Raw genomic sequence first — 18351 nt, 5'->3', positions numbered from 1 at the left:
TCAATATAGAGAAAAATAAAGCCAGACTCCTATCTCACTCCATGTATAGTGGAAGGGCTGATGAATTAAATGAACAAATGTGAAAGGTAAAACTCTAAAGATAAAAAATTTAAAGGGAAAAAAGTAGGAGCCCTGCTTTGTAACCTTAAACAAGACCCCAAGATGACAAATCATTAGGTAAAAAAAATCAAATATCAAAATTAACATTTTCTTAACAAAACATCTCAAAGTTACAAAATGTGATATGCTAGCAGAAAATGCTTGCAAAGTCTTTGAAATACAAAGGATTAGTATCTAAAATACCACAAAAGGACTTATCAATTAACAAAAGAAAGACAGAAAATCCAATAGATAGGAAAGCAGGCCAGGCACAGTGGCTCACGCCTGTAATCCCAGCACTTTGGGAGGCCAAGGCGGACAGATCACAAGGTCAAGAGATTGAGACCACCCTGGCCAACATGGTGAAACCCTGTCTCCACTAAAAATACAAAAATTTGTTGGGCATGGTGGCATGTGCCTATAGTCTCAGCTATTTGGGAGGCTGAGGCAGGAGAATCGCTGGAACCTGGGAGGCAGAGGTTGCAGTGAGCCGAGATCACACCACTGTACTCCAGCCTGGTGACAGAATGAGACACCTTCTCGAAAAAACAAACAAACAAAAACAACAACAACAAAAATAAAACAAGATATAAATAAAACATAAAAGAAGTAGAAACCCAAATATCTAAAAATATCTAAAATGTATATGAAGAAATGCCCAACCTCACCAATAATCACAGATATACAATTAAAACATCAATCAGAAAACATTTCACATAATACAAATATTTGGCAAACATTTGGAAAAACTGGTATTCACACTTACTGCTGGTACAGACATGCTCAAGAGAAGCTTGACACTATTTAATAAAATGAGGTATTATATAGGTCAAGTACCATAACCCAGATGTATCCCAGAGAAAGAGATTGTCCATTGCTAAGTTATTTATTGGAATAGGGAGTTGGAGTCAGCAGAGGTGACCATTATTAAGAGGAATAAATTGGCCAGGCACGGTGGCTCACGCCTGTAATCCCAACACTTTGGGAGGCTGAGGCGGGTGGCTCATGAGGTCAGGAGATCGAGACCATCCTAGCTAACATGGTGAAACCCCATCTCTACTAAAAATACAAAAAAATTAGCTGGGCATGGTGGCGGGCACCTGTGGTAGCAGCTACCTGGGAGGCTGAGGCAGGAGAACGGCGTGAACCTAGGAGGTGGAGCTTGCAGTTAGCTGAGATTGCACTCCAATCTGGGAGACAGAGTGAGACTTGATCTCAAACCAAAAAAAAAAAAAAAAAAAAAAAAGAGAGGAATACATCAGTAAGGTGTGGTTATTGCAAATGATGGAATGTAAAATTGCCATTTCTAGAAGATCTCTGATCACTTGGTGCATTTGGAATACCCTTCCTATGTTTGCAGACATCTCTCACTATTTGAGTCCCACTGCATCAATGTCAGAAACTTGCTTTCTCAGAATCCTTTTCAGCTAAGTTCAGGCATATGACCTAGGCCCTGATGATGAACTGCACCTGTGCAAGACTGTGATTCAGAGGACAGTGAAGAAAAGGGTGTTAAGAATTAATTCATATGCAGATGGTAGAGTCTTGGAAACAACATGTGGATTTCAGAGACATCATTGGCAGAGGTCCAAAAGGCAGCATCCCATGCCCACTGCAGTGAGTTGTGATGCCCATGTAAATTGCTATGGCAAATAGAGTATCCATTGGGCCATCCAGGACTGTATTAATAATTGGGACATTATTTCTAGCTATGTAATTTCCAAGCTCCCTCTCTCTCTTTTTCTCCCCCTGCCATGTAAGGCCACAGCAAGAAGGTGGTGGTATGCAAGGCAGAGAAAGGACCTTCAACAGATAATGCTGGCACCTTGATCTTGTACTTCTAGCCTCTAAAACTATTATAAATTAGATTTCTGTTGTTTAAGTCACCCAGTCTATGATATTTTCTTATAGCTGCCCAAGCTGACTTAGACAGCACATATTCCTCTAGAAATGGAGGGATACTGAGATGGCATAAAGGTAAAAATTTTCACATTACATTGTTGAAGGCAGTAAGCCATACTCTAGAAAATACTGTTTCTCTCTGCTCAAATCATGAAATTTGGTAGCAATTTTTTAATGAACAATGCTTACAAAATGATTATGATTTTTCCTGGTACATTCTAAATAAAAATATTTGTAATAAGACTATTCAAGGAGAAATTAAAACTGGTATGACTCTTTAAAATGTCAAGGTCATGAAAAACAAGGGAAGACTGAGAAACTGCTACAAATTTGAAAGAGACTCAGGAAACATGATGAATCAATAAAACATGGTATCCTGATTAGGTCCTAGGACAGCAAATGACCTGACATTACTGTTTCATCTCATCAGTTACTATGACTCATTGTGACTCAGAGTGAGGCACCTTCTACTTGAGGTCCCCTCCCTACTACCCTGCAAACTCTCCCACCTTTAGCATTAGGAGCCCCAACCTTCTGTAATCGTTCTCCTGCAATCTAAATTTTGCAGGAACTTGAAGCACAGCTAAAGTTCCGTCTCTTCTATGACACTTCTATGATTCGCAAAGCCCATGATGTTTATCACAGCCTGGAAATCCAAAAAGCAGTTCAAGCCTTCAGTATACCTTGAATTGACTGTATGTTATCTTTTGCTTGTTTCTAGATAGTTCTTGAAGCTATATCTGGATATACACATATCTTGAAATCCTCAAAGTCAGAGTTATCTCCTACTTTTTGTTGCATGTGCATGTGTCTTTTAATCTTCTACAGTAACTAATCTGTTACTGCTGTACAATCACCACATAATGTTATTTTCTTCACTATTTTATTGCTCAGAAATGTATATCATTCATATTTATATTTGAGAAGGAAAATAACTGATATAAAGATGTAAATTAAGTGCAGTTTTCAGCAAAATTCTCATTGCCATTTGGTTCAGACAAAATCGTGTCTAAATTCTTTGGAAAACACTTAAATGAAGCAACCTTCACAGGAAGCTGTTGACCTGTTAAAACATCATGAAATACAGATTATACTGAAATGGGATTTAGTTGTTTACTCCTTGATTCAACTGTTCAGATAATGCCCTTTCATTTAAATCAGAAGTTAAACTTGAGAAAGGTAGTGGTATTTTTTACACAGGCCTAATGAGACATTAGTTCAGTGGCACAGGTAATATAAAAAAGGATAAAGGGATACTGAGAAGGCTTAGTTATACTGATTCATGCCATATGGCCTCCTACAGGATTATCCTGGGAAAAGACTACTTTTCAACAAAGTTGCCTATCTCATCAACCTATGTATCTGTTGTTCTCCAGACTCTGCCACCACAGGGCAGAATATGGGCCATTGCAACTGCCAGCCCTTTTCTCAGAATTTTTCACCACCCTACATCCAAAGGTTTACATTCCTTCCAAAACTGTGCACAAGAAGGAAACTAGAATGCCTGAATCCTTGCCTCCCCATGTAAAATGATCTCATCCCAAGTTAGAATCCTTCTATAACCAACATATTTATATAATGGAGGCATTATGAATCCCTGTTAAATAAGCAAGCTTTTAGCAGAAGTAAAGATAACAACTAGATATTTTCTGTTATTTCTTTATTAACACATCAGAAAAAATCTAATTGCAGATTGAAAAGGAAAAATCAAGCAGTTTGTAAACGTATATACTTTGATGAAGAGGAGAGATTAAAAGAAAAAACACAAGTTTAGTGTTCAGATGGTATGTGAGGAGTTTATTGATCTAGTTAGGGCAAGTCCCACACATAAACATGGGCAAATATCTCAGTTATTTAACATGATTGGATGCTGGCTACAGACCAGGGCCTATCCGTAGGAATGCTGGCCCCTGACTACAGCGATTCTGCCCTCCTGTGAAATACAATCTACTTTCCCCGTGACAGCCTGATTTATCTTCCATTTTTCATCTTCCTATGACGTGGTTGGCTGAACAACCCTTGTCTTATGGTCTTCTCCAAACTACCTGGAACACACTCCACTCCATTCACTTTTGGCAAAGTGTTAAAAAGAAGACCCTCAAGTTCCCCTCCTGATATGATTGGTGATTACAACTGTTGTGCCATCAGACTCCAGATGATGTGTTCCTTTCTCTAAGCTGAAGGTATAAAGCAACAGAGCAAGGCCATGTGCACCAGTAGATATGTCTTAGATGGCTACTTAATATGTAAGATGACAACATTTAAAAATCAGGAGACTTTACATAAAATACAGATTTCCAACTTCTTTTGAAAAATGGTAGCATACGCAGACATCTACCATAGCCCATGCATCCACAATCAGGAGGGATGTTCCCCATAAGCAGGATGGGTATACCACAGTGACCACAGCCTGCTCCATTTGCTGTGCTCACTCACACTAAAGCTGAGTTTCTGTTGCCAGTTACCACTGAGTTTTTGATGTGCCTTTTGTTACATCTGATGAGCTTCAGTTACTATAGTCTATGCCTGGCACCTGAAGGCAATTATGTTTACGACTTCTGACCATGACTATAATTCAACTGTCTCTGAACATCAGAGACCTAGCCACTGGGCTATAAAGGTAAACTGAGCAGAGTCGAGAAACTCTAGTTTGTTCACCACTGTATCCTAGCACTTGCACAGTGCTTGGGACACAGTGCAACATATATTAGATGGGACATCCCATTGGATGGGACATATATTGGATGAATGAACCTAAGAGCAAGGAACTATGTTTTCTCTCTAACCTGTTTCAAATCTTCTTCCTGCCCAGGACTGCTTAAGCACCACCAGGGTAGTCTCCTTGCCCAGGTAACTTCAACTCTGTAATGGGTTGAATGGTGAACCCTCAATACTTTGGACTGTGACATTATTTGGAGATATAATCTTTAAAGAGGTAATCAAGTTAAAATGAGATCTTTAGAGTGGGCTTTAATCTAACATGACTAGCGTAGAGACAGACTCTGATACACAGAGAATGTCACCTGAATGTGAAGGCAGAGGGCAAGGTATTGCTTCTACAAGCCAAAAATGCCAATGATTTCCAGAAACCACCAGAAGCTCGGGGAGGGACAAGGAATAGATTCTTACTCATGGACCTCAGAAGGAACCAACCTGCCAACGCCTTGCTCTTGGGCTTCTAGCCTCCAGAGCTGTGACAGAATAAATTTTTGTTCTTTAGCCACCCAGTTTATGGTACTTTATTACACCAACCCTAAGAAATTAATACGAAAAGGGACTAAAACTTCACACTCCAGTCAAGTTGTAACTTCTGCCTCCCTACAAAACTCTGCTTCTCTATTCTATAGGACTGCTGGGTCACTCCCTTCCTGGTCATTATTCGATACATGGGAATATTCAGTTGGTTTGAACCTCTTGTTAACAAAACACCATCATCCTGATCTGTTTCCACCCAATTCCAAAGTCTCATAGGGCAGAATTCTTAGAAATTCCTGAGATGTATATACTTTGAGGTTGGAATTCCATGCTCACAGGTAGCTATAATTTGTGGGTGTGTTTCAGGAAGAGTAAAGAAAATAATAATGTTTACGCATCATAGCAATGATGAAAGGCAAATTCGTATATACCTTTAAGCATTGTTGTCTATTTGTTAAAACATACCATTGGTGGAACAGGTCTGAAGAGACTAGATAATTTCAGGAAAATCTTGGGATAGCTTTGCAGTCTTTATGAGCTTTTTGAATTTCTATTAATTATTCTGGCTTTTAATTTTTACATTAATTTTTGTCATTTGTGCTTCTTCAAATTATTTGGCAAGATTTTTAGGAATGTTAAAATTTTGCTTCTGCCACTAAATGAAATGATCAAAAGCAAATTGGTCACAAATGAGTGGTTCTAATAATGAATTAAATAACAGTTTTGAATACTAAGCTAATTTCCCTCCCCAACCCCAATTTTATCAATTTTTAGCAAATTACATACTGACTAAAATGTATTTGTCAGCAAATGTTTAATTCTTTTTCTAAACCATGCTTCTATTTTCCTTTAAATTTCAGCAGCTACCATAAAGCTTCCTTCATTTAAAACTCTGCAACAGGGATGAAAAATATTTACAGTTTTCTATGTAAAGACAACATTAAGATTTTTAAGTTTGCTTTTAACATTGGAATGTGAACAAATAGTGAGACATGATTGTCAGGATCACCTTCATTAATCATAAGCATTACTCTTCCATTTATCCCAAAGGCACCAACTCATAACTGGAAAGTGCTTTTTGCTTATTTCAACTAATCATTTAATAAAGGTCAAGCATGTCTCAGTGGTTAGTTGTTGTCAGTGTAAAAACAATGGTAGAGCCATTCCTTTAGTTTCATCTTTGAACAGGTCAAATAAACGTCACTAGTCAAGTTTTTAAGTTACCAAATAGAGACTTACAATATTCTATTTTTATCATTTTTGATAAATGATAAAATTAGTAGATTAACAAACTGTTTCCAAATGCATTGGTACCTGGCAGTAGATTTGAGCCATGGGAGTGAAAATTAAGGAATAAATATGTGCCGTAATCAGTTTGCATAGACCAGTTTTTTCAAATCAACCTAAATGGTTCTACGTAAAACTTAAGTAATAGTTTTCCCAAATTTGACAAGCCTAGTATGACAAAATGGAAACTGAAAGTCAGTGTAAAATTCTGTGCCTCTTAGTTAAGTGAATGACATGCAAATTATAACTAAACCTTGGATATCTTGAATCTATTATTATATAGTCAAAATCTCAGGGATAATAGTCTTTCAGGCCTGGAAGCAGCATAAGGATTCAATGATTCAGTGAGCCCGAAGATAAAAAGATAATCACTTTAAAGTGACTCTTGGATGCTTCCCTGGGAAATGAACAACTGGAGCATCATCTTCAATGATTAGCAAAGTTAAATGAAGGAAACACTTGAAAGACAAAGGCATTTATTCTGGTTTCTGGCCTCTTAATCTTGAGAAAGTCATAATGCATTCAGGTAGACACTTCCATTACTAAAAATGGACTTAGATCAACAAGAAAATTTAGAAGTTTGAAAGAAAAAAAAATGGCTGTTTTTCTTAAATAGATATTAGAGAAAAATAAGGACACTTCGAAGATCGTTTCTTATAAGATGCTCAAACATTTTGAAAGGCATGACAATGGGATGATGGCTGTCACCTTAGACTACCTAAGGACTACCAAAGAGTGTCATTCAGAGTCTAGCAACACTAGCAAATGAAAACACTCAAATAACACTTACTTTGAAAGGAACTTCTATCTGTTTTGAGAAAAATAATATACAGCAGCATTTTCAAAATGTGCAGAGGTGGAAAAATAAAAAGTTCAGCTAAAATGTTTAGACCATTGTGGGAATAGGCCCACTTTAATATGCTTTTCAATTCTGAACACATTGGCAGTGCTCAAAACACATTATAAAAGTAATAACATGATAATGGAGTTGGGAATCCTGTAAAGGTTACATAGAATTCAATTTATAAATCAAAATGCCTAAAAATCAAACTTGGGCCAACTGCCTAAAGGTATTAGATTTTTGCTACATTGAATAAGACAAGGATCTCATAACCATGAAAATAAACAGTGACCAATACAACCAGGGCCTAATTTTAAACTATTTAGACTCTCTTTAGTTATTCTTTCTCACTCTTTTAAAAAAATTTCCTGCAATTTTTATTGAAATCTAAGCTGAGAGCCTAGAAAATCTCAGTGTTTGATAATAGCCAAATATTTCTGAATGTGAGAATCTAGAAAATGGGATAGGCTGAAAAGAGAGAGAGACGTAGTGTTTGTCAAACCACATGATCCCAATATAATTGTCAGCAGTGGAATGAAACTCCCCTCAAAACAAAAACAAAAACAAAACACTGACCTTGAAACCAGTCTAATTAAGTTATTTAAGTTATTTTAAAGTTTTTCAATATTATTCTTGTGGAAAAAGATTTGTTTCCTTTAGCAGCATATGGCCTGGGAGTTTGTAAGGACCAAGTCAAGGTGCTAGGGCTATTTGACAAAGAAAGAGAAGAATCTGAAGTGAAGCATTCTCAACGTGAGAGTAAAAAACGAAGCTGAAAGTAACTTTTCTGAGCAAGGACAACGCAGACAAAGTTCTCACTGCTGGGAAAGTGTCATTCCACTCCATCAATGAGATCTGCCTTTCTTTTCCTCTGTTAATGGATCCAAAGACAGGGAAACTGAGACAGAGAAGAACGATATGACTGGAAGGCCACCCCCTGCACTCTGGTATGTGGTGAGAAGAAAAGGTAGGCAACTTCAAGGTAGAGGACAAGCTTCTGGAAAATCTTTTGGCCCCCAATCTTACCTAGGATTTTCTAATGATCCTGGGATGTGTACATTCAAATATAAAGAGGCTTCCAACAGAAGAAAATTCAAGGAAAAACTTAAATGGTGTTTCTGAAATATGTTCAGGTTTAGAGTACTTGCTATGGCAGAAAATCATCTATTCATTTATATAATTATATGCAATTGGGGAAATTTTATTCCTCAATTTATAATTTGGGTAATACAGAATTAGTATCACAGGCATGGTTGTCCATAGGAAGAAACAAAATGCTGAAAAAGATACATGATTGTTTCCTAATTTCATTTATATTCATTTGATACTGATTTGCACATTTTATTGTCTCCCAGGACAATCAGGTAAGTGAAAGTAATTAGTTATCAATAGTTTAAGAAAAAATGTAACATTTGGAGCACACATATCAGGCACTATTCCCAGCACTTTGTACTTGGCATATCTTGACTCATTTAATCCTTTCAACAAGAATAGGAGACAGCTCTTAGTGTTACCCACATTTTAAAGATGATGAAACATTAGGAAACAAAGAAGAGAAATATACATTTAGAAAATAATATCCATTAAAATAATGCTTTCAGAAAAGTTAGGAAGATGACTTATTTAATTAAATAGAAGAATATTTATGCTTCACTTTGTGGAATAACAGTACATAAGAATGACTGATTTAAGCAATAATTGATCACGTTTAGAGAAAAAAGTTATCAAAAAGACTTAGGTACTTACTGGATTTAGTCATTTGTTTTCTTTTCAAAGTTCTGCACATTTATTTGGAAAACATCTGTGACTTTTATATTTCAAAAGATGTTACCCATGAAAATCATTGCATAGAATCTCAGTTTCAATCTTGGCCTTGTCAAGTTTTGGTTTAGGATTGCACTTTGGTTCTCATGCTCACCTCATTCTCTTTGAAGCCAAAGTAACTCAAGAAAAACAAATAACTTCTACAATATGTATCTTACAAATCAAACTAAAAAGTTTCAAAATATTATAGCAACTCAAACTTTAAAATGCATCTATTCCCAAGAGAGTGCACGTGGATAAATTTCATGCTGATAGGATGCTAATAAGATACATAGCAAAGTCCATGGAAAATAGTGAGTCAAGACATTTTGAAAGTAAAATGCAGACAGAAAAGGTTGTCCAGGATATCCAGATTATATCTGGCAGAGTGTTTTGTATATTTGAATCACTTAAATATTTATTGTATTAAATATATGCATGAATAAAGGAGAATGAGAACCAAGTCCCCTTTTCCAGGTGGGAAAAAATACAAGTAAAAGTCATTCTGAGAAACTCCTCTCCTACCAAATATCTTTATTATATTTGGAGAGCATGATGTCTAATGTCCATGACATCCAAAATCACAACAAAAATGACCAAAAGCCTTGATCTTCTGGGAATCAGGCTCAGAGATTGTATAGAGAAAGAACTATGGAAAGTTCTACTTAATGCTGCAGCAGTGACTTTAACTATATAAGAATCATTGCTTTGACAATTGTTAAACCTGGTTCTGTTGACTTTTGAAGGATTAGAAAAGAAAGTCACTTCTTCTAGTTACAAATGTATGTACATATCTTAAATAACATCCTTAAGATGTATTCTAAACGAAGATGCCAATTTGGTTAAGCAATAGGCTTAAGTAACAGACAACCCTCACTTTCTGATAGTACATTCTAATAAAGACTTACAAAGTATGTTATGAGAATTAATTCAATTATCCAAAGAAAAAAAATCATACTTTTAGAAGTTTTTCATCTTTTTGGTACTTATACTGGGCAGGTATAATTATAATAGACTTTTACCAATTAAGATCTTGAGAGAACAGTGACTGTGTATGCACCTTGGGTGTGAAACATGGGCATTATTTCATTTACCTCTCCCCTTACATATTTTTGTACTATCCAAATTTTATTTATTGAAAATATTTAAATTTTATGATAAAACATAAATATATGAACTGGATATGTATCTAGATAGATAAATTGATAGATATATCTCAGAAGAAAGAAATCTTGGATGGCGGGCACTTCTCCCTTTAGCTTCTCCACAGAGCCCTGTCAGTATAAAACCTTCAGTCATGTGTTTATGATTTCTGTATATCATTTATTGAAATCATTATATGTGTACTATTCTATATCAATATGACCCATATACAACTTTTAATATAAATTAGAAAACAATGATATAAAAGTAAATATTACCGGAAGTTCAAATGTTTTCTTCTTTCACTACAATGCACTATCTTGCCTCCACAGAATGACACATATTCCACTTTGGGTTCCCTTGCATTAGACTGCAAAGCAAAAAAAGAAACAAAATAAGAAAGAAGGATAATAAAAGAAATGGTATGACACTGTGACCTTGGAATTTTCAACATAGAACTCATAATAATTGGAATGTCAACTGGAATGTGTGTGTGTGTCTGTGTGTGTGCACATACGTGTGGATACAAACACACATATATATTCTTTAGAATTGACTTAGATTTTAAAAATCTAAAATATTGCCCTAGTCTGAAAATATGTTATAAAATTTCAAGGGAAGAAGCTAAGATGGTATTAGTTTCATTGAAAATATGTCTAAAGGTATAGTATTTTCCCACAAACTTCAATGGTTTGCTGATTGCCTGACTTGAAATCTAAGCCTTTTAATTTTATTTATTCCATTTTCCATCTCTTCAGTTTGCTATGACTCCCCTCCTTTAATCTGTTACTTGTAGGTTTTGATTTAGATACCACCAAATCATAACTCAACACGTGACCTTGGAGAGCCTCTATCACACTTCTTCATTCCTGGAGAAGTTAAGATGCTCAAGGTCATACAGGTAGCAAATGGTAAGCGTGGGTTTAAAACTCAGGTTTTCTGTCTGTAAATATAGTGTCCTTTGGAATGCTACAGATTAAATTTCCTTGTAACATTTTGAACTCATCTGGGGGGAAAAATCATATATTTACACAAAATGTATGGCACTACCTCATTCTAGCTAATCTATGCTGATTGAAAGTAGTCTCTAAAGATATTATAAACACTGTACGTTCCGGTTCATATAAAGCTAGCAATTTTTAAAGTTAAGTACTTAATGCCAAGTTTCCTGGGAATAATTTTCCCTTTATACTTTAGGGCAATACTGTGGAACACACTGAAAGGCCAAATTTTGCTCAACTATTCACCTTGCTTTTTTTCCTCCTTAAACTATTCTTGGTTTATTTCATTTAAGCATAAAAGTTATATTCTAAGATGCCATGCATAAACTCATCCCAAAACAAGGTTTGAGTCTTTCGTCTTTATTCAGGGTCAAAGCAGAAAGTTCTAAGAAATAGAAATTTTATGGAATGATAATGATTTATTTGAAAATCCTTGTTTTAAACTAAGAAGTGTGTTAGAAAGAGAATGTTAATGGCCATTAGCATTATGCATTTAAATGCTTTTCTTTGAACTAAAATTCCATTAACCATAGCTATGTAGTTCTTGTGATTAACAAAGTGGACTTAAAACAATTATCTGACAAGCATATAAGATGAAGGGGGTATTTAGAAGGAAGACAATTCTGTCGTAAGATTTTATGAGTGCCATCGGTTAATTCATTCAATGAACATTGCTAGTGAGGCTTTGCCTCCTCACTTTGCACTCAGAAGCAGGCCAAGCTCATGTGATAGCAGACAGATATGTAAAACTAGAGCCAAAATAAAATATAAGTGCAGTGGCAGAGTTGGGAAGAAAATGCTATTTTCTTTATGTCTCAGTGAGTGAGTAGTTGGTTGCCATGTGCAGCCCGGGAAAAGGACACTCCAGATCCATAGAGGGCACATGGTGTCACAGAGGAATGAATCAACTTTTGGTTTCCAGATTTAGAGAGAAATTTAGAGCACTTGGAATGCAGGAACTGGAAGGGCAGTGGTGAGATAAGAGAATAGAGAGCTCGTTTGTGGCCAGGCCGGCGGCAAGAGTGTGAGTTTTATAGTCTAGGCAGGAGGGATCTTTTAGGGATGTGCACACAAGTGCATTGACTATAGTTGGCTCTATATTTATTCAGAACCACTCAGATCTGAGGGGAGGGGAAATGCCGCTTTCTTCATTTCCTATAAATCCCTTTATTTCCTGCAAATCTCCATACTAGCTGATGACAAAAGTAAAGAATAAAATTGTGCCAGTTAAAGATCACTGGTTGGAGAAGGCTGTATGAGGAGAGAGGCAGAGATCAGAGGGACATGGTCACAGGACAGGGAGTGCCTGGAGCCACCAGAAGCAGGAAGGGGCAGGAAAGAGCCTCCTGGAGAGATGCCAGAGGGGCTGTGACCCTGCCGACCCCTTGATTGCAGACTCCTGGCCTCCAGGACTGGGAAAGAATCAATGTTTGTTATTTAAGCCCTGAGTCTGTGGCACTTTGCTACAGCAGCCATGGGACACTGACACAGACACATACAGCATTGGGTAGCTTACTTGTCCTCTCTGAGCCTAGGTTTTCCAAAGGTTCTTTTTTTAAAGACTGAAGATAGACACAAAGGAAAACTGGGCACAAAGGAAAACTGTGTGTGTGTGATGTGTTCAGGTAGAAAGAGGACTTGGGGGAGGGACGAGGGGAAGGAGGGAGGGAGTGCTCATGGGATGCTGGAGAGGGGGTAGGGAAAAGGGAAAGAAGAGAGAGAAGGAGAGAGGTAAGATGCAGAAGGATGAAAGGGAGGGAAAGAGAGGTGTACAGGGAAGATGTCTTGGAAAAGAGTCAACCAGTGAAGGCCCCACTGTGGAGCTGGGTTTGGGCCTGCCTCAGAAGAAAGAGGCGTCTGCAGTGGCCAAGGTGGAGACTGTGGGTCAGGAAGAGCTTCCAGGCAGGAGAACTGCTCTCATGGGTGGGTGTCCCAGCCAAGCAGCAAAGAGACCAGGCGGGAGGCTGCGCTGAGGGTGGAACCTGTACTTAAGCCACTGCGGGGTCTGCTGGGCTTACTAGCATTTGCTCACACCATGGCACTGCCAGCAGTGATGGGGGAGCCCACAGGTTCCTCAGACACCAAGGAGGGGAGCTTTCCTTGGGAAGAAGCTGAAGTCCCAAGAGGGTGGAACAAACTCTGGCATTTCCTTTTCCTGTCTTCCTATCCCTTGGCTCTAGACTCAGTCGTAGTCCCAGGAAATGTGCAGCAAACAGACTGCCTCATGCCCAGGCTTTTGGCCAGAAGACGGAATAGGTGATGTCCTAAGAACTAGAAAGTACTACAGACGCCATAAAGAGAGAGGGAGAAGTAGAGAAACCAACCCAATAAAGCGTTTCATCTCAGGCCCCAGACTAGCCACTGGGTGTGCACACAGGGAAAATCTCAATGCCACTCCAAAGACTTCAAAATGGAACTGACATCAAAACCAAAACTCAGAGAAAGCTGGTAGAAACCTGTGAGCTAGTTTCAACTGGATCAATTTCCTACAGAAACAGAAATATCAACATTCTCCATAGGATTTAAACAAGACCCAGAGTCTCATAGCATAAAATTCTAAATGTCCAGTATATGATCCAAAATGACATGGCCCACAAAAAAATAAATAAATAAATAAATAAAACAAAGAAAACTTCAACTAATGGAAAGGACAATCAACATCTGCCAATGCCAAGATGACCTTGATGTTGAAATTAGCTCATGAAAGCTTTAAAACAAGTATTACAAAAATAACACAAAAAGAAGAGGTGAACACTATTAAGATCAAAGGAAAGATAGAAAGGAAAGATCAACAGCAAAGAAACAAGCTCTAAAGAACCACATGAAAAACTCAGAACTTTAAAATGCAGTAATCGAAAATTTAAAAACTCACTATATGGGCTCAATAGCAGAATGGAAATGACACAGGAACATCTGAATGAACTTGAAGATACAGCAATGGGCCAGGTGTGGTGGCTTATGACTGTAATCCCAAGACTTTGGGAGACTGAGGTGGGAGGATACTTGAGGCCAGGGATTCAAGACCAGCCTGGACAATACAGCAAGACCCTATCTTCACAAAAAATTAAAAAATTAGCCTGACATGGTGGCACATGTCTGTAGTCCCACCTGCTCTGGAGGCTGAAGCAGGAGGATGACTTGAGCCCAGGAGCTCAAGGCTGCAGCGAGCTATGATTGCACCACTGAACTCCAGCCTGGGTGACAGAGTGAGACAGTATCTCTAAAATAAATAAATGAATAAATAAAATAAAGCAATAAAATTATTCAACAAGAACAACAGAGAAAAAGATTTAAAAATGAACAAAAAATCCAAAGTCCTTTCATGATAAAAATACTTAACAACTAGGAATAGAAGGCAGCATCCCCAACCTGATAAAGAGTGTTTGCAAAACTTTCACAGGTAACTTTCTACTCCATGGTGAAGGATTGGGCGCTCTCCCCATGAGATCAGGTAGAAAGTAAGATATCCATTCTGGCTACCTCTATGGTACATTGTACTAGAGGTTCTAGCTGGAACAATTAAGCAAGAAAAAGAAATAGAAGACATGCAGATTGTAAAGGAAGAAGTAAAACTCTCAATTTGCAGATGACATGATCTTATATATAGAAAACCCTAAAGAATCTACAAAAAATCTTGTTACGGCGAATGAACAAGTTGAGCAAAGTTGTAGGATGCAACGTCAATACACAAAAATCAGTAGGATTTCTGTAGACTAGCAATGGATAACCCAAAAGTAGAAGAGAGAAAAAAACATACCATCAATAGCATCAAAAAAATAAAATCCTTAGTAAATTTAACCAGTGAAGTGCAAGACTTACTCACTGAAAACTGCAAAACATCATTGAAAGAAATTAAAGGAGATTTAATTATTTAGAAAAGATCATTGGTTTCTTTTGGCTTAAAAACAATGCTACGCATTGAAATCAATGCAAAGTTTAAACTCTGTTAGGGCTAATTCCTCCTTTTCAGGGTCTCTTTTCTGTATTTTCTATTCTGAGTTTATGTTTGGTAGCAGGACAGTAGAGTTCATGCATTATCAAGGAGGAAGAAAACAGGTCTCCAGTCAGCTCCCTTCCTTCTTAGTCCTTGCCAACTTCATCAAGAGCTGTGCGGATGTGCACTGAAGTGTGGGTGCTTCCTCCTGGTCTTTTGGGTTATCATGCTTTTGACTGAATCATACCAAATCATGCCCATAGAAGAATCATACACCCATGCCCTTTGTCATGAGTCCTTGAATTGTTTCCAAATTGTCTCCCACAATGGGCAGAGAACATTCTGGCCACAGGTAACTGGGAGGCTATTATTCTGCTCCATGTGTCTCGATACCTTTCTCCACCATCCTGCTGGTGGCAGTCTAGTGTATGACAGAGCTCTCCTCCAAGAGACTTGCAGTCACCCCAGGAATATGCAGGAAGTAAGGGCTCTAGTTCCAGCTTTCCTTGATTCCTCAACCCTATCTGAGTTGTTCTATAATTTCTTCATTCCAAGAGTTGTAACAATTAAGTATGAGCCTGGACATTCACATCCCAGCACCTCCCCTTCTCTTTTCCCCTCCAAGTTGCTCTCCCAGCACTGTAATAGGAAAATTCAGTCAATTCGTCCATGTTGGATGTTTTCTCAGTAAAAATAGAATGGATAACCATTCATTTAAGTGAAGTATGGGGCTTGGCTATCAGTGAAATAGTCATCTATACCTATAGACATATAAAATTCTATATGCTATGGTTTGTCTGGACAAACATAGTGTGTAAAAGCCAAATCTATAGAGGGATATTTTTGAATCTAGAAAACCTTTTCATCTCAAAAGTCCAGTGATTTAATAGCACATAAATGCCTTTCTAATTATATGAGATGCTAGGAGGTGTCTAGGCTAGGAAGGTGGTGGCAGAATTAGATATGGGTTGTTAATAAAATAAAACGTGCAAGAAATAATGGGGCCCCAATTAAGAAGTGCACAATAGAGCTGAGGAAAGAGGCAAAATCTGAGTGATATTTCAATATTTAAAAGGTAGAGTTGACAGGATCTGGTGACTCACTGGCTATGGAAAGGTGGGGCTAAAGGGATTTGAGGGTTAGTTGAAGGTATGTATGTATGTGTGTGTGTGTGTGTGTGTGTGTGAGCCTGGTGGGTAACAATACCATCAGTCTTGATAAGGGATATAAAACTGATGGATGGGTTGGAGAACCAGGTAAAAGAGGTTTAAGTTTGGTTTGAGGTGTTTACATCTGGGCCTCTAACACCACAAGGTGACCAGTAAGCATATGTTATATGAAAGAACAAGTATATCATAGGGATGTGAAAATGCATAGTCAACGAACCAGTGTCTAAAATTGACTTCTCTTTCTTCTCCATGTAAAATAGAACACAAAACCATTCATTTAGGAGAATTATGAGGCTAGCCTAACAGTGAAACCGCAATCTGTGCCTACAAAAGAAAAGCAACAAAAAAATGATGGTATGCAGATATTTCCAAAAGCTCAAACATGGACTATTAAATGCAAATGTCTTTGCCTTTTCTATTGCATCCTAACATTTACTCAAGAAACACTTTACAGGGAGTTAACAAAAATAAAGCTAAATGATAGGCTTTCTTTTCCTCTATCTTTCAAATTAATAATTCACCCAAAAGGCCTAAAAGCCCAAATCATCATAATTTAAAGCAATTCATTTTAACCTGCCAACAAATGTAGAATAAGAGCCTAAAACCTAACAATGAAAATGGGAATGAGTTAACCCTAAGTAGGAAACCAAAATAAATGAACATTGTTAGGCTTTTATTTAGTCCTTTGTTGAAAATATAGGGCTAATATGACAGGGACCTGAAGCAGGAGAATTAAGATGAAAGTAGCAATATCACACAGGGAACAAAATTCACAGTATTTCTCTCCTGCCTGACAGTTTAGTCCCATCATTCATTTCATATCCCCAGGACTCATTAATGAATGAAATGGAGATACCCAAAGGACACAGTGAAATTCTTCAACAGAAATTAAATAGAGAAAATGACAGGTTATGGAACCCACATTCTTTCTAGCAGTACATTAGGATTCCTGGAGCTACAATGGACACAGCTGGCCTTGCATTTTTTTTAAAAAATGCCTTTAAAAAGTCATATGTTCAAAATCAGGTTTTGATTTCTGTTTTTAACTCTTTTATATATATTTATTACTAGAAATAATGAAAGCTTAAATATTTCTGGTATATTTTCACAAAATTATGAATCAAGGATTAGATAGCAGAAGCCTGAATTTGGACTGTACTTGATCCTACTGTCGATTATAGTTTTAAGGAATATGGCACTTTTAAAAGGCAACTAGTTTATAGTCTGTATCTGAGACAGCCTTGGGAACAGGAAATGAGAACCGATCATGTCTGAGTCAGAACACTGGCCTCCTCTACCCAAGGAACAGCTCAGAGGGGTCACTCAGAATACAGCCTCATAAGCCAGAGACATTCACTGTTCTTTTCCTAGGGCTGTCATAACAAATTACCACAAACCGGGTGGTTTAAAACAACAGAAATTTCTTCTTTCACAGTTCTGGAGACCAGAAATCCGAAATCAAGGTGTCGGCCAATTTGCTTCCTTCTGGAGGCTGTTGGGAGGATCCCTGTCTCATCCCCAGCTCCTGGTGGCTGGCAGCAATCCTTGCTCTTCCTTGCTTTGCAGGCACTGCACACCAATCTCTGCTCCATCTCCATGTGGCCTTATTTTTTTGTATGATCTCATCTCAATCCTTGTTAGTTACATATGCAAATTTCCTACTTCAGACATTCCAGGCAAACATGCACATTAGGGGACATTTTCAACTTTTCAAGTCACTATAGATGTTTACCAGAAAGAAAAGGCAAAGCTGAGGGAAGAAACTTGAAGGACCAAAAAGACATGATCATGGTTAATAACTGAAAGTCAGCAAATTATCAGCACCAAAATATGCAAACACCAGAACTTCCACATTAACCCCTTCTACAAGCAGAAGTGCCGGTAGAAAAAGTAGCAGAAGTACAAGAGGCGTATATTGATTATTGATTAGGCCACTGGGGCGTAGATGGCTTAAATCCTGATGAAATCACACAGAAA

Source organism: Trachypithecus francoisi, unplaced genomic scaffold (genome assembly GCF_009764315.1).
Source record: "Trachypithecus francoisi isolate TF-2019V2 unplaced genomic scaffold, Tfra_2.0 Lachesis_group15, whole genome shotgun sequence".
NCBI lineage: Eukaryota > Metazoa > Chordata > Mammalia > Primates > Cercopithecidae > Trachypithecus > Trachypithecus francoisi.
This window is presented reverse-complemented; position numbering follows the sequence as displayed.